Source organism: Hyperolius riggenbachi, chromosome 2 (assembly GCF_040937935.1).
Source record: "Hyperolius riggenbachi isolate aHypRig1 chromosome 2, aHypRig1.pri, whole genome shotgun sequence".
In the NCBI taxonomy this organism is placed as follows: Eukaryota; Metazoa; Chordata; class Amphibia; order Anura; family Hyperoliidae; genus Hyperolius; species Hyperolius riggenbachi.
This window is the reverse complement of record NC_090647.1, coordinates 345,803,298-345,822,167: the sequence shown is the minus strand read 5'-3', so window position 1 is coordinate 345,822,167 and position 18,870 is coordinate 345,803,298.

Below are 18,870 nucleotides of genomic sequence, written 5' to 3'. Positions count from 1 at the left end.
CAGAGCTTTCAAGCCCATCACCCAACTCCTAAGAGACGCGAAAATTGACTATAGATGGGGCTTTCCTTTCCGCTTAATGGTAAACAGGAATGGATCTTTCTTCACGCTTTCAGATATCGACGATGCCCCCATGTTCCTGAAGCAGATGGGAATCCGCCCACCCCCAAGTAACACCACTACTGACTACCTGCGTTCTCCCTCTGATAATTCACCTCCCAGAAAGATGCGTCACATCTCTCACTCAACAAGCGCATCTGCCCGAGGCCTCACCTATCCTGGCCCACTGGAAAGAATGGACTCCCAACCATCTTGAGAATCCCACAGATACATTTACATTACCCGTCCATCGTGAGTATTGGCCACAGGCCAGAGCAAAGGATCCCGGATTAACCTTTCATTTTCTATGTTCTTTAACATTTTGGGCACCCAGTTTTGAGTTATGTGCCGACCTAATTGTTTCGCCTTCATGCTCCTCAGGGGAGTTGACTCTGAGGCCATCTGGTCCCGGGAGGAACCAGGAACTCTCACTCAACTCTCGATAGTGCAACTACCTTTAGTTGCTGCAAAATGTAGCCACGTTACATTCAGTGGCCTGTGCTATTTACTTTCACTCCTCCCACACTATGAAAATGTTTATTGGCTACTATGTTTTTCCCTTATTGCTTCACACCAAATGATTAATGTTTGTTTTGATAGATACAGAATTTATATAGATAATGGTTAAGTTACTTACCTTAAATTGCAAGGGCTTAAATTTACCTCAAAAAAGAAACTCTTTACTAAGAGACTTGCGGAGACTTGCGATCGATATCGCATTCTTACAAGAGACGCATATATCCTCGCGAGACTCCGTACGTCTTTATAATAGAGCATACCCGGAAGTGTATCTAGCCTCGGGACCCAAAAAAAGGGCGGGAGTAGCAATTGTGTATAAAAAAGGCCTCCCTCTACAAATAACTAAAACCATAAAGGATCCAAAAGGTCACTATTTGATCTTGCTGGGTACATTATCGGGTAGACCTATAACATTGGCTAATGTATACGTACCAAACTCCAACCAAATTTCTTTTCTGACAAGCTTTTTTGTTAAATTATTTAAAGTGACTAATGGCTCCCTTATATTAGGGGGGGATTTCAACCTAGCATTCTCCTCTGTTAATGACAGGTCAATACCCTTAGACTCGCCATCATTCCCCTCACATGATCGCCTCTCTAGGAAATTCAGGGCCTTGATCCGTAAATATAGCCTTTTAGATTTATGGAGAATCTCGAACCCTACATCCAGGGACTATACTTTTTTCTCCCCCCCCCCCCATGCAACACACTCCCGCATCGATTACTTTTTTACCAGAATGCCTACCTTGCCATCCCTAATCACAGCAGACATCTCCCCCACTGCTTGGTCAGACCATCATGCCGTCCTAATTGAACTTGATTGGCTACACACGCCACATAAACCTATGCAGTGGAGACTTAATGAATCTCTACTACGGGACAAAACATTCCACACCAAAATGTCAGAAGAAATTCAGTCCTTCTTTACCACCAATATCCCTTCTGTCTCCTCATTGGGGATGGCTTGGGAAGCACACAAAGCCTTTGTTAGGGGCCATTTTATTGCTGAGGGTTCTAAACGCAAAAGGATCTCCTCGCGGAAATTGACCGAACTCACAAAGGCCCTCAAAGATGCATATACCTTATATAAACAATCCCCCTCCCAAGACCTCTTCTCAAATATACAAAAACTAAAGCTTGATATCAGGTCTCTCCAGACCTCCCAACTGGAAAAAAGCTTGAAATGGTCGAGACAGCTGTTCTTCGAACGAGGAAATAAACCCCACACTATCCTTGCCCGCAAACTTAACCCCAGGGGATCTTCTCAGGCGATCCACGCCATGAAGGATAGTGAAGGCACCACTCACTATAACCCAGCTAAAATTGCACAACTTTTCACTTCATATTATGAACAGTTATATAATCTACCTGATCCCTCTCTAGACCCTACATACACAGACAGAGTTTCTTCCTTTCTAGAAAATCTCCAACTTCCTAAGCTGACTGACGAGGAACGCACATCACTAAACGCCCCAATTTCCAACATAGAAATTCTAGATACACTTAAATCTCTTCCTTCCTCAAAGTCACCAGGCCCTGACGGCCTTCCCTACTCCTACTATAAAAACTTCCAAATGGTCTTAGTCCCCCATCTGACATCCCTAGCAAATAAAATCATGACGGGTGAATCTCCCCCCTCTACTTTCCTAAACTCCCTACTGACAGTAATCCCCAAGGAAGGAAAGGACCCACAACTTCCACAGAGCTATCGACCCATCTCACTTTTAAATTCGGACCTCAAAATCATCACTAAAACATTAGCCAGTCGACTAAACGCTATACTACCAAGGCTAATAAATAATGACCAGGTAGGATTCATATTAAACAGACAAGCAGGAGACAACACTCGGCGAGCCATTGATCTCATCTCCCTCATGGCCCGTTCAGGCAGGCCTTCTCTGCTTCTTAGCCTTGATGCAGAGAAGGCTTTTGACCGCCTCTCATGGCCTTTTCTTTTCCACGTCCTGCAACATCAAGGATTTGACGGACCCTTTCTAAATATCTTACATTTTCTTTACTCCTCCCCCTCAGCCACCATAAAACTCCCCATGGCCTCACATACCCCCTTCCAGATCCGCAATGGCACAAGGCAGGGCTGCCCCCTTTCCCCACTGCTTTTCGCCCTTAGCATTGAACCTCTGGCCAGCGCCATACGACAAAATACAAACATTTCAGGTGTCCAGATAGAAAAACACGAATTTAAAATCTCTCTATTTGCGGATGATATCCTGCTCACTATCACAAATCCCCTTGTTTCATTGCCAAACCTACACAACACCATTTCTGCCTATGAATCACTCTCAAGCTTCCGCCTGAATCAAGATAAAACAGAGGCACTACCCATTAAAATCACACCTGATCTACTAGCCTCACTAAAACAACACTACCAATACAAATGGCAAACCCACTCCCTAAAATATCTAGGCATACATCTTACGCCCACATACTCTACCTTATACAAACACAACTACCCTTCTCTCATTCAACAAATACTTAAAGACCTTCACAAATGGACCACCTACAAGATCTCCTGGATAGGAAGGATTTATACTTTAAAAATGAACATACTCCCTAGACTCCTTTATCTCTTTGAAACCCTACCAGTTCTAGTCCCATCCTCCCAGTTATCAATTTTGCAAGCAGCTTTCGCTAAATTTGTCTGGAATCATAAACGACCAAGAATACGAGCCTCAATCCTCCTTTCCCCTAGAGAACAGGGGGGTTTGGGGTTACCCCTCCTCCGATACTACTACCAAGCTGCACATCTCCGCCAGCTGCGTGAATGGTCCAAACTTAAAGTTCACACTAAATGGGGCCTTATCGAGGCACTCACTTTACTCCCAACCTCCCTTGCCTCCCTGATTTGGTCCAATCACCCACCTAAAATACCCTTATCTCAATTACTCCCCACTATAAAATTCACTGTACAAATCTGGAGATCAACGGCTACATCAGCTAACTTGAGATCTTCCCCCTCCCCTTTAACACCTATTCTGGGCAACCCTGCTTTCCCCCCTGGAATGTCTAGAGACTTTATGTCCAGATGGTACAACCTCAATTTCTTCAACCTGCTTGATTGGAAAGACCCTCTCACTGGCCTTTTACAAACTAGGTCCTCCCTAAAAGATAAAATACCATCCTCACCCCAATACATATTAGAATATACCCAAACAAAGCATTTCCTCCTATCCCTACTGCGGAATTCTCCCTCCTCCTCTATTCCACCCCTAACACCCTTTGAACATTTGTGCGACTCTAAGGGCTACCAAAAGGGTCTGATTTCTCAGATCTACACCCTGCTACATACTAAATCAGGACTAACCACTCCTGCCCACACATATATGTCCAAATGGGAATCTGCCCTATCTCAAACTATACAACTAGAGGACTGGGAGGAGATATGGGAAAACGCCAAGCACTCCTCTATGTGCATACAGATAAGAGAAAACATGTACAAAGTTATGTTCCGATGGTATCTTACCCCAGCTAAGCTTTCAAAGATATATCCAGAATCCTCTCAATTGTGCTGGAGAGGCTGCAATGAAAAGGGAAGCCTGGAACATATCTTTTGGTTTTGCCCAAAGATCTCCCCACTGTGGTCTAAAGTACAGCGCCTCATTCAATTAAAAACGGGGATTTTAATCCCTTTTGACCCCATATATATGGTCCTTGGTAAACCTCCCCCAGATACCCCCAGGCACACGGTACGCTTAATCACTCACATTTTGACAGCCACTCGTCTATCAATTGCCTCATCCTGGAAAAATATTGCTCCCCCGACATCAACGGAGGTCAAACATAAGATCGAATGGACCAGAGAGATGGAAAAAATGACAGCATCACTGAGAGACAGTGAATCTAGCTTCCACAAAGTCTGGAGCCCTTGGTCCCTATCTTCCCCCGACCTACGACCCCCCTAAATCATACTCAGCAACCCTACTCCTAGAATACCCATACTCCCCCACAACATATGGACAGGCCAGGAATACCCCACCACTAAAGAGCCAAATACTCAAACTTGCACCTTTAAGCCCCTGCATACATATACATAACTTTCGACCTTAGTCCAATCGGAAGGCCAATGGTATACCTCTCTCATCCCTCACCTATAGGCCTCCTCTCCATTACTCATTGATCATTGGTGTGATCCCCCTATACTGTTATACCCCCAGTTTCAGTGTTGTTTAGGCTAACAGAGCCAACCTATAATATTCAATTATGTTAGTTAAGTTGCTCTCTAGAACTGCTCTACTTTTCTTAAATTAATCTGCAGGATGATCAAGAATACATATTTGTATTATCGTTAGATGGTTACAGGTTCACCACAACTCCAAGCCGTCAGGACTTTATCCAAGCTGGACTAATGCTCTTGAGATGAACTGATCTCGAACATGTTTACAATTATTGATCCCACCATGTTAGGCACTGTTAACCCTTGACATGATTATTATGTTTATCCAACACTGTGTATTTTCTTTGTTTATCCTTTTTTGTTAAAAAACCTTTTAATAAACATCAGTAAAACAAAAAAAAGAACAAGTTATAGAGGCATTTAAAATCTATCAACAAAACCCCTCGCCCAATAACCGTCAAAATTGGCTGAAGGACAAAGTTGACACAGATAAGTGGTTACAGACCAAAGATATGACAAAATCATACACCGACCTGAAACATGGAGGATACGGTAACAAAATTAGCAGACTTCTAAGCAACATTCGTAAGACAAATGATCTCTGACTCACGTACCCGCTGTACAAGTTGCCAATGGTAATATACTGACCGATCCACAAGACATTCATGCCTGTCTACAACAATTTTATGCCAAGTTATAGGCAGAGAAATCCACCACAGATGACGCATGCAAATCGGATGATATATTAAAGATATCCCCTTACCAAAATTATCTGAGGCTGATTTAGAAACACTCAATGCAGACATTTCCCTGGCAGAAATCAATGATACCATCATTGACTTGGGCCCCCTACTGTTCTCAATTTACATCTCTTCTATTGGCAAAGTCATCTCCTCCCTGGGCTTCAAATACCACCTATATGCCGATGATACCCAAATCTATCTCCACACCCCGATCTCTCCCCCTCCTCTATGGACAAGGTCTCCTCCTGCCTATCAACCAACTCCTCCTGGATGTCAGCTAGGTTCCTGAAGCTTAACCTGGATAATACTGAACTCATAATTTTCCCGTCCCGTTCTGCACCAGGCCATAATTATTTCTCTAAAAAGGCGATACCCAAACTGTACCATGAAGTGGAGAGGCAAGTGGTGTCATCTCTGGCACACAGCGTTGGGTCAAGGGTCCACCTGACCATGGATGCCAGGTCTGCCAAGCACGGTCAGGGCCACTACATTACTTACACAGCCCATTGGGTCAACCTGGAGACTGATGGCAAGCAGGGAGTACGTGGCTGTGCAGCGGACCAACTTGTGACACCTCCACGGCTTGCAGGCAGGCCTCCAGCCACATCCTCTCCGACTGCTACATCCTCTTCGCTGTCGTCATCCTCCTCCTCCTCCTTGGCTGGTGCCGCAATCTCCTCTCCAGCTACACAGCCCCATCTCCCCAGGGCCTATGCTGCATGCCAGGTACGACGGTGTCACGCCATCTTAGACATGTCTTGCCTCAAAGCGGAGAGTCACACTGGACAGCTCTCCTGGCTGCTCTTAACAAACAGGTGAATCAGTGGCTGACCCCGCACCAGCTGGAGATCGGCAACATGGTGTGTGACAACGGCAGCAATCTCCTTTCCGCCTTGAATTTGGGAAAGCGGACACATGTACCCTACATGGCACATGTGCTGAATCTAGTCATTCAAAGATTTGTGTCAAAGTACCCAGGCTTAGAGGATGTCCTGAAGCAGGCCAGGAAGTTGTGTGGGCATTTCAGGCAGCCTTACACGGCCATGGCACGCTTTGCGGACATTTAGCGTATGTCATATGTGATAGCTTGACTCGCTGGAATTCGACCCTGGTCATGTTCTCTCGCCTGCTAGAACAGGAGAAAGCGGTCACCCAGTACCTGTACAATTACAGTAAAAGGATACAATCTGGGAAGATGGGGATGTTGTGGCCCAACAACTGGACACTAATGCAAAATGCATGCAGGCTCATGCGGCCGTTTGAGGATGTGACCAGCCTGGTGAGTCGCAGTGAAGGCACCATCAGCGACTTGATCCCGTACGCTTACCACCTGGAGCGCGCCGTGCGTAGAGTGATGGATAAAGCTGTGGAGGAGCATGAAGCAGATCAGTTATGGCAGGAACAGTTGTGGGAGCAATTTTCATCAGAACCAGATGTTTACTCAACACCTGCGGCAGCACAGAGGGGGGAGGAGGAGGAGGAAGAGTAGTGTGGGGAAGAGGAGTCAGACTCAGATGATGAGGAATGTGTTTCTGTGGAGGAGGCGGCAGCAGAAGAACAACTGCACCAGGCATCGCAGGGGGCTTGTGCTGCTCAATGTTCCCGTGGTATTGTTCGTGGCTGGGGGGGGGGGAGGAGGACTTACCTGACGTCACTGAGGAAGAGCAAGAGGAGTTGGATAGTATGTCTGAATCCAACTTTGTGCAGATGGCATCTTTCATGCTGTCCAGCCTGTTGAGGGACCCCTGTATAAAAAAACTCAAGGGATATGACCTGTACTGGGTGGCCACGCTACTAGACCCTTGGTATAGGCACAAAGTGGCGGACATGTTACCAACTCACCTGAAGGCAGAAAGGATGCAGCACATGCAAAACAAGCTGGCAAGTATGCTTTACAATGCGTATAAGGGTGACGTCACAGCACAACACAATAAAGGTACCACTGCCAGTAATCCTTATCCCATGTCCTCGCATGCAAGGACAGGATGCTCCAGCAATCTCATGGTGATGTCGGACATGCAGACATTCTTTAGTCCAACGCCTCGCCTTAGCCCTTCCGGTTCCACCCTCCACCAACGCCTGGACCGGAAGGTAGATGACTTAAGTGTGGATGTAGACACTGTGAGCAGCGATGAACCCTTGGACTACAGGGTGAGCAGGCTTGACCTGTGGCCAGAGCTGTCCCAATTTGCCATCCAACTTCTGTCTTGCCCTGCCTCAAGTGTCCTGTCAGAAAGGAACTTCTGCACAGCTGGAGGCATTGTCACTGAGAAGAGAAGTCGCCTAAGTCACAAAAGTGTTTAGTACCTCACCTTTATCAAAATGAATGAGGCATCGATCCCGGAGGGCTACTGCCCGCCCGAAGACTAAGTCAGTCCCCACACACAGCATCTCTGCCTGCAGGCTGCTTGCCTTCTCCGCCACCACCAACAGGGTCTAGGACTCCAGGCGGATTCCTGAATTTTTAAGGCCGCTGCTAGCAGCAGCCGCTATACTAAATTTTCTGGTGCGTGTACATGCCTGCCTAATTTTTCTGGCTGCACTGCAGCTGCAACAACAAAACAAAGGGAATGTACATGTGCCCATTTCCCTTCGTGATCATTACCTTGCCGCAGCAAAGGGGCTTGCGTATCACAATGAAGCAATGACCGCCGGCTATATGAGTGTCTCGGGGAGCGGCACACCAAAGATAATAAGGCTGTTGCTTCATTGTGGACAGACCAAATTTGATCAGCTGGACAGTCACTGTTGTTCTATTGTAAGAAATACGATATTGCTGAAAATATTGCATCAACAATGGGATATTGATAAAGACAACAATACCGATTTCTCGTAAGTTCTAGGTGGTCGTTTGGCTAAGAAATACACATCAACAACAGTATAAATAAAGTTTATATTGCAAGTGGTATTTGCGATACAGGTACAGATACTGATGAACTACAGAAAACAACATGTACAGAGCAATCCAACCATAAACACACATAAAGTTTAGGAAACAATGCCCACAATGTATCCATTAATACATAACATTAGTGCAGCTTCCCAATATATCTTCTAAATACAGCCCACAATGCACAGATACATCTTACCCTTAGCCATGGTTTCCAGCTAACAGTCTCACCAGCACATTCCAGCAAAAGACCCCCGCAAAAGCACATGGTCAAAGACAATATACCCCTTGACTCCACCCCCTCACCCTACATCACTTCCGGCTCAGTGTCATTGGCTGAAAGGAATGCTTTTCAGCAGATTTGAACTTAATCTCCGCCCAGGTCAGTTAAGCAGGAAGTGACGTCTGTTGTCTGAAACATGTGCTCTAAGAATGGTTTTTTCAAACAGTCCGATTCTTACAATCCCCCACTTGAAGGTGATCGAAAGTTTTGAGAGAACCTTCACCAAAATGTAACAGTCCATAGGTCCATGAATGGGATTAGATTGGATTCCAGTGTCCATATAAGAGTCCAGCAATGTAAAAGTTCACACTAAAACAGTCTATAAAGTTCTCCTTTTATGTAAATATTTTCAAATTGCAGATTTAAAAGTTCATAACGACTCCAGTGGCGATGCATTCAGTCTTTTGCACAGTCCCAGAAGTTATCAAGACATCTGCAGATAGCACATCCGGCTCAGGGTTCCAGCACACTGGATTCTTGGTTAACCTACATTTGCGCAAAATAACAGAACACAAAACACAGTTCACAGAATCACAAGTCCTACCCCATTATTTACTTTAAGCAGCTTTGATAGGACTTCTGATTGAAAATGACAATGATATATCAAGACACTGCATGGGACCCATAACATTTTCCAAAATTATCAATTTAGAGACTAGCACATGCTCTGTTCACTACTACTCCAAGACCAGGTCATGCCTAGAATCTGCCCAGCTCACAAGTCTCAGCTCTCTGATCACTCACCACTCTAGGTGGTCACACTCCAGCTCTTTGTGGCTCTTGCTGCTGAGTCCCTGTCCCAGCTCACACTGGTTCACAGTGGTTTTTCACGGTTGCTGAGCTTTGAACTTCCATGGCAAGTTACACCTGCCTTTCCACTTACTCAGCCCGCACTGGCAGTACCACGTCATACTCTGGCAGCACTCAAGCCTGCCACTTACCAAGCCAGGATAGACTCATGATGCTCCCACACTCAGTTTGTGAGGCACACGGGACCTCACATGCCACATGCACTGGAAAATTAGCCAAAGAGCTCCACACTCCGTGATTCTGAAACAGACAGGTTAGCAGACAAAGCACAGCAATGGAACCTCATTATGATTTCATAGCTTCAAAAGCGTATGCGTGAACTATATTACCCACTAAGTACAATAGTACTGCAAACTGATTTCAATCACTAGGGTCCCCCATGTTTTTGTACATCAGCATTATCTCCAATTGTGACTCTGTAAACTTGCAACACATAGAAAACATTATAAAAAACATTTCAGACATTTGATATGTGGACTGTAACTCTATCACTGGAAAACGATATCTGTTAGATGTAGACATACACAGTGTAATCCCAACACACAGTTATACCATCATGTGGACCTTTGACTGCATTTATAAAAAAAATATCAAGGGTGAGGACACTCATAATGAGAGCACATGGGGCTTTCAACATTTGCTGAATCTGACCAACAATTCTGGCTAAATCTTGGCTGAGATATGGTCTGCATATTGGAACTGTACATTTAATTATTTGGGCATTTACATTAACAATAGGGACAGTTTAATTTGTGCTTTCTGTAGTATAACATCTGTACTAGAGCAAACATCCCCCACTTGACTATCTATAAAAACCCCAACCCAGTAAAAGGATTGAAAGCAAAAACTGTTGTTGTGTGCTTTGCAATTCTCCAGTATATGCAAAGCACCTGAAACAAAGCTCACAACCAGAAACAAAAACTCCAGATTGAACAAGGCCTTACCATTTGTTCATTAACATAATTGACCTTACATTACAAATTTTAAGGCATTTTAAATCTGGTTTTCCCGAAATAAATTGTTGCCTTTGTAAAACGCTATATTCAAAAACATTTCAATGGCCCGCAACTTTGTGCATGGATCCTTACAAGAGGTGAGAAAACAAAAATTCAATCTCACCTGCCATGCCTTCAGGCCATTCACAAAACCCTCTACTATAGTAAAGTAACAAAGGCAACCCATTTAGATTTACATAGCTACAGTCAGAATACCTGAGACTACAAAAAGTATTTTAGCATTTGACTTTTTTTTTTTTTTTGACTGTAGATAAAATGATCAATTAAATAAAGAGGCTTATTCCTAACTCTAAAAATATGTTAGGATCCTCTTTATACATAAATGCATACATAGACCGACAGACAACAAAACACAGCCAGGATCTTCTTTTGTTCCTCGGTTTCCTACGAAATAGAAACTGAAAAACCATTATTAACATTTGACAAAGTTCCTCCTAGGAAAACTGTATTCTGGAATGTTCCTCATTGTTCTACATTCCAGTATCTCCTGCTTTATTTCACTGAGCTCCTGAGCAAATTTCCCTCGAAGCCAACTTACCTCAGCTTGTAATTGCTCAGTCTGTGATCTGAGAACTTTGTAAGGAACCCAGGCTCTATCCTGGTTCCTCTGCCCGTTCCCCCACCTAGGAGAGTACACCTCCGTTTCTCTCCTCCTGGTAAGGAATTTGTTATTTCTGAAATAATTCTGCCTGTCTCTCCCAAGTGACGGGCAAAACCGTTTTATGTGGCCCTGCTCCCCACATTTAAAGCACCGCCGGGTCTCATGCCTTCTCTGGGGCTTATTCACTATATGTACAGCGCTGTCCTTTACGGGCTGCACAGCAAACACCTTATTGAAATTTATCTTGTGCTGCACTGACGATTTGAAAGGGTTCCTTTTCAAATCATCTCTTGGACTCTCTAAAGTCCGGTTCCCCTGAATGGGCCTTTCCAGAGAATGCGCCTCCTGCTTACTCTCTGGCAACTCAATAACTGAACAACCACTGCATTCAGAACTACTATAACCAGCATCACTTTCACTTGGATACTGATTAACTGCTTCACTACTGGAGGACACAGACAATGTTTCCAACTTGCATTGTGCATCCTTCAACTGCTCAGTCAGACCTGCATTCTGACGAAGCAATCTTTTATTTTCCACAACAATTCGTTGCTGGGTAATGGAAACCACATTGGCCTCTTCAGCAGCAATTGTTAAAATGGAGACTGCACTTTGTAAGTCTTTTACATTGTCCTTCAGCCTCTGAACCTCATGTTCTAGGTTTGATTTTTGTTCAACAACACCTCTGTATCGCTCTGCTATCCACTGTGCTGCAAAGATAAGCTTAGCTTTGGCCTCCTTTTTCTTCAACTTCTTATTATTGATCAAATCATACACATACATCTGGGCATGCTTCCACGGATCTACAGAGCTCTGCAATATATTCACAATACTTTCCTGGTTTTTCAATTTAGTCAGTTGCACAGAGGTCTCCATTTTGTTTACCCCTAAACAACAACAATGGACAGTCTATTCAATGCAAACACTGTGATCTCTGTACACAACAATAGGCAGAGTTTACACTGAAACCATGTGGCTGCTTACCACAATTTCTCACAAAACCTTTCTGCAGTATAAGCTCAACATCAGACCTATCTCACAAATCCAGCATGCAATATTATACAGTTATTAATATGCTTTCCCGCCAAATCATAACACACCTCCTACCTGCAGCTCACCATTTATGTAAGAAATACGATATTGCTGAAAATATTGCATCAACAATGGGATATTGATAAAGACAACAATACCGATTTCTCGTAAGTTCTAGGTGGTCGTTTGGCTAAGAAATACACATCAACAACAGTATAAATAAAGTTTATATTGCAAGTGGTATTTGCGATACAGGTACAGATACTGATGAACTACAGAAAACAACATGTACAGAGCAATCCAACCATAAACACACATAAAGTTTAGGAAACAATGCCCACAATGTATCCATTAATACATAACATTAGTGCAGCTTCCCAATATATCTTCTAAATACAGCCCACAATGCACAGATACATCTTACCCTTAGCCATGGTTTCCAGCTAACAGTCTCACCAGCACATTCCAGCCAAAGACCCCTCTCACCCCCCGCAGAAGCACATGGTCAAAGACAATATACCCCTTGACTCCACCCCCTCACCCTACATCACTTCCGGCTCAGTGTCATTGGCTGAAAGGAATGCTTTTCAGCAGATTTGAACTTAATCTCCGCCCAGGTCAGTTAAGCAGGAAGTGACGTCTGTTGTCTGAAACATGTGCTCTAAGAATGGTTTTTTCAAACAGTCCGATTCTTACACTATCATTGAGCTACCACAGCCCAGCGATCATTTGGGCTTGAAAACCGCCACGGCCTCCACTCTCGCCATGGTGCGCACCAGTCCAGCACGGCCGTCACTACGCAAACAGCTGTTTGCTGTGCATTACACAGTGAGTTGGGTGTGTCAGTGTGAAGCAGTACTCTAATTACACTCCCTGATTGATGTATACACGTGCAAGATGTTTTAAAGCACTTTAGGCCTGCAATTTAGCATTCAATGTGATTTCTGCCCTTAAAAACGCTGCTTTGTGTCAAATCCAGATTTTTCCCCGGGACTTTTGGCGTGTATCCCACTCCGCCATGCCCCCCCTCCAGGTGTTAGACCCCTTGAAACATCTTTTCCATCACTTTTGTGGCCAGCATAATTTTTTCTAGTTTTCAAAGTTCGCCTCCCCATTGAAGTCTATTGCAGTTCGGTCCGTGTGAACTTTCGCGGGAGGTTCGCGAACCAAAAATCGGTGGTTCGGTCCATCTCTATGCACAAGTAGCTGATGAATGCAGACCCATTCGATCGTTTTTTACAACTACAAGGGATACTAAGATCACTAGCAGATATACACCATAATCTTCAGGGCCTGGAATTGGAACATTTAGCCAAAAACAACTTTAAGGCCTCTTTCACACAATGACGTTGCGTTAGAGGGGACGTTAAGGTCACATAACGTTCCACTAATGCAACGCATGGTGGTGCTAAACTCGGACGCTACATAGAGACGCGTTATGCGTCTCTTGGTGCACCGTTTTCGTATGATACTGGTAGAACGAAAATGGCGCATGCGTCCAAAGACTGTGGAGACCACGTGGTCGGAACACTCCGCATCACATGGTCCCGCTAGCCAATCGCTGCACAAAGCGGCCGCTCCAGGAAGTAAACACTGCACGTCACACAGTGCAGTGAATATTAATTAGCCATGTGGCTAGGGACAATAGCGGACTCTCCCCTCCTCCTATCCTGCACTGAGCATGTGCAAACAGTCTAACGCGGCTAAAACTGCATATAACGCACAGCATGTTGCACTTTCTTTGAACGTGCAGCGTTACACTGTAACGCAACGTGGGCACTGTGAACAGCCCATTGATTTTTCATTGCTGTGAGTTGGGCTGCGTTACAGGCTGCTGTAACGTGTGCCTGTAACGTCCCACTGTGAAAGCAGCCTAAGGGTTGGCACAAAGATATAGATATAACGGACATTGGTACATCTATTATAGAAGGAAACAAACTAGTTCGCTCATTGGAGAGAGAACTCACTGCACTCATACCCACAGTGTGTGCTAGAGCAATAACAGAACTAGTTAGGTAGGGAATCAGCTCATATAAACAGCACCACACATAAAACTCAATGTATATATATATATATATATATATATATATATATATATATATATATATATATATATATATATATATATATATATATATATATATATATAAAAACACTTTATTATACTGGATACTAGCAAAAGGACCATAAAAACATTTAAAACAGCAAACTCCACATCAATTCCTTAGTAATAATAATCAATTAATATATTGAAACATATCAGTTTGTAAATAATGGAATTTAATTAGTATAATTAACAGGGGGGGTGCTCAGATGTGAGCACACCAACACCCTTTGAACCCGGGTTCAGAACCTCCTATAAACCTGTAAAGTGCATAAGTGCAATAATACATGTGAAGAAACAAAATGAATGAAATACATATATAAATACAAGGCAATGTACAACCTAAGTGATAATGCAGACGATTATGTGCTAAGGGAGCGTGATTTTGAAGGAGACAGACAGAGCCTGAGGCATGCATAGGGTGTGCACACGAAGAAGAGATACTTAGCCAGGCTGTAGAGTATCGTAGGAGGGATGTGGTGGCAGAGGGGACCCTCGGTGGACGACTCCACCGGTTCCGCGGCCGTCACGCCGCTTCTTCAAGGAGTGTGAGGGAGACTCTAGCATCATACAGCGTACACCGCTGTTTAAGTATCCGAGTGCGCCGCTCACGCATGCGCGCCAGAGGACGCGTCATGCGTGACGTTAGTGGGCGGAAAAATCGGACGGAAAGTGAGTGTGGCCATAGGAGGAGTTCATTGGAGCGCATGTATAGGAAGTAAGAATAGTGAAATCCGAGCTGGAGCGCAGGGACAGGTATGTATATATGGCTGAACAGTGAAACACTCCTATGTCTATTATCCAATACAGTGCCATCTAAAGACATCACTATAGTACAAAGGCAATGCATTACGGCTCTTTCACATCAGAGCTTGCGTTGGAGAACGCTCAAAGCATACGTTTTGTTGTATGCGTTTTAATGCGTTTTGCACTGCAGTGAGTGTGCGTTTTTAATCCGTTTTCAATGCATTACAGGACATAGGAGAACGCAGGTAATTTTTTTTCTTTTAGTTTTCAACTTTCTACATTGTTCCTCTGTTGCATTCTGGGACTGATTGCCTGCGTTAACGGATTAAAAACGCGCATAGTGTGCGTTTTACATTGACTAACATTGTAACGCATAAAGCTAGCGTTGGCCGAAAAACTGCGCCTGGGTGCAGTGTAACGCAACGCACAAAAAGGCTGCGTTATATGTGAAAGCTAAAATGAAAGTCTATGGACTTTCATTTCACCTTGGGTAACGCAAACTTTATCCTTTGCGTTGAAACGCAGAAAATCTGCCCTAATGTGAAAGAGCCCTAATACATTTAAGACACGCCAATCATAGATATATATTCATAATTCCATACATATGTTCATTATTCTATCAGGGCATTTAAAGGGGATCCCAGATTAAACCCATTAGTTGGGGGCAGAACGATGTCCTCGGGAAAGGGGGTAACTGGAATACAGAACACAAATATAACATTAATCACGGAGTCATGGCAATGAGTGTCCATCTTAATGGACTGCGACGTCCACATGCAGTCATAATCCCAAGGAACAGCGTCGCAAAAAGGTAGAAAACCCGACGAAAATAGAGTCCAAAGGGGTCCTTAGGTCCAGATTAGATAAGATATAACGTATAGGTCTAAATAGGTCCACAAAGGAGTCCCATGCAGAATCTAACACAACCAGCAAGGTTATCACCATATATGGTATAATATACAATCTGCAACACAAGAAAACACATGTAAATACATCATTAGATGAAACCAGAGTAGTCAATCTCCTCGTTTAACCTCAGGGGGGACATGGATCCCAGACTGTAGATCCACCTCGCCTCCTTCTGTAACAGTCTGGACACAATGTCACCTCGCCTGTTGTTCATCTTAATGTGTTCAAGACCAAACACCTGTAGCCGACTATATGAGCCTGCATGGTGGTGTAGGAAGTGGGCTGCAACTGAGGTAAGTGTATAGCCCTCTCCACGGTCTCGTTCGGCTAATCTAATCTTTGACATGTGTTGTTGCACTCTGACCTTTAAAGCATTCTTAGTCTGTCCCACATATAATTTGGGGCAGCTGCATCTCAGAGCATACACTACTCCATGGGTACGACAGTTTATATATTGGTTTAACTTGAAATTATGAGATTGAGAAGAATTGCTGATCTCAGATTGGCAGCTCATGTATGGACAAACATTACATGCTCCACATGGGTAGCTCCCATGTACACCTGCCCCAATAGTGCGTCCCACGCATGGGGTAAGATGACTCGCACACAGTTTCTCTCTAAGTGTGGGGCATTTTTTGGCAGTGATGGAGGGATGGGTTGTAATACATTACCTCAAATCAGGATCTAATAAATTTCTCTCCAGCTATTATTATACATAGTGCTTAATCTCACCACTTTATCATTGCTACGTGGTCTTTGATGTATAAGGTCAGTCCTATTCTTGTTTTTTGCGATGAAGAAGGCTTGTCTGACCACTTTTCTGGGATATCCACGATCCACAAATCTCTGTTGTAGGTCCGCTGCCTGTCTGAGAAAGTCAGATTCATTAGTGCAAATACGTCTAAGCCTTAAAAATTGGCTGATCGGTATATTATCTTTGAGTGCTTTGTTGTGTGCACTCTTGTAGTGGAGAAGGCTATTTACCGCTGTCGGTTTTCTATATAGATCGGTGACTACAGTACCATCCTCCTGCAGCTGTATCAACAAATCCAGAAATTCCACTCGTAATGGTGACATCTGCATGGTTAGAAATATATTCATATTATTCTTATTCAGGTCTGTCACAAACTGGCTACACAATTCCCTAGGGCCATTCCAAAGAATTAACAGATCGTCTATGTAACGATGCCAACCCAAAATATATGGGTGGTATGTGACATAGCGATCTCCAAAGACAATTTCTCTCTCCCAAAAACCTAAAAATAAGTTGGCGACTGCCGGTGCACATTTCGCACCCATGGCAATTCCGCATATCTGTTTATAGTATTTTCCATTAAACAAAGAATAATTATGGTCTAAAACAAACCTCAATAACTGTAGTAGAAAGCCATGGAGCTCTGAGAGAGGGTTATCTTCCATTTCCAGGAAGTATTTGACCGTGGACAGGGCCCAATCATGTGATATATTCGTATACAATGATTCTACATCACAGGTAAGTAGTAGAGTCCCTGGCAGCACCCGAAGCTCCTCCAGTATCCTCAGAAGGTCCATGCTATCCCTGAGGTACGAGTCAAGAGCTGTAACATGGGGTTGCAGAAAAAAATCAATGAAAGAACAAGCTGGTGCTGTAAGGCTATTAATGCCCGCAATTATGGGTCTGCCAGGAGGATCTATAAGAGTCTTATGGACTTTCGGCAACATGTAGAAGGTGGCAATGGTGGGTGTTCTAGGAAACAGAAAATCAAATTCCCTAGAAGAAATAATCCCTTTACACTTAGCCTCATTCAGTAGCATTTCAAGCTGGACATGATAATAGTCCATAGGATCACCCGGAAGTACTTGATAGTTAGTAATATTATCAAGTTGTCTATAGGCTTCCTTTAAATATGCCTCCCTGGGCCAGATGACGATGTTGCCACCCTTATCCGCCTCCTTGATAATCAAACTGGTGTTATTTTTCAAGGATTGGAGTGCCGCCAACTCCTCCCTTGTTAGATTGGCATCCCGAGTATTATGGGGTCTCATACCAGATACTTCCTTGAACATGACTTCAAAAAATATTCTAATAGCTGGGTAATTCTGAAAGGGAGGCATATATTTTGACGGATTTCTAAAGAGTCTTGTTCTTTGACTCACCGCTTGGGATTCATTCTTAGATTCATCAAGTAGATCCATCAAATCACTGAGAGCCTGTCTATCCATTTCATTCAGGCCCAATTCACTGGAAGATGGCGAGTGGAAGTGTTTCCTAAAGGCCAACCTTCTGCAAAAAAGGTATACGTCTTTTGTTAGTTCAAATTTATCAAGGGTTTTGGTGGGAGAAAAAGTCAGTCCCTTCTGTAGCACTGTCATCTCAGGTACTCAGGGGCGCCGCGAGGCATAAAGCGAACCAATCGGCCGCTTGGGGCCTCAAGATCGTAGGGGCCTCGGCGGCTCAGTGACGTCGGCGTGACGTCACTGTTTTCCCGCAGCCCCGCCGGGCTGGCAGAGCAGAGTAGGGCAGGGCTACGGGAAGATGGCCGCCGCCGAAGCCCTGCTCTGGAGACTATTTATGCCTCCAGTACAGGGCTTCGGGTGGCCATCTTCCCGTAGCTCTGATTCTATCAGCGCGGGAGATTGGAGGAGGGAGGGAGCTCCGTGGGAACTGCGCGCCTGAGGAGCCGGCCAGGAGAGGAGACGGGGAGAGAAGACTTCTGCCAGTGCCAGGTGAGTAAATTCTTTTCTTTTTGCAGCTCTGAAAATGTGCCCTACTTGCGTTTGATACCTGCTGAACTGTTCCCTAATTGTGTTTTATTTCTGCTGAACTGTGCCCTAATTGTGTTTGATTTCTGCTGAACTTTGCCCTAATTGTATTTGATTTCTGCTGAACTGTGCCCTAATTGTGTTTGATTTCTGCTGAACTGTGCCCTAATTGTGTTTGATTTCTGCGGAACTGTGCCCTAATTGCGTTTGATTTCTGCTGAACTGTTCCCTAATTGTGTTTGATTT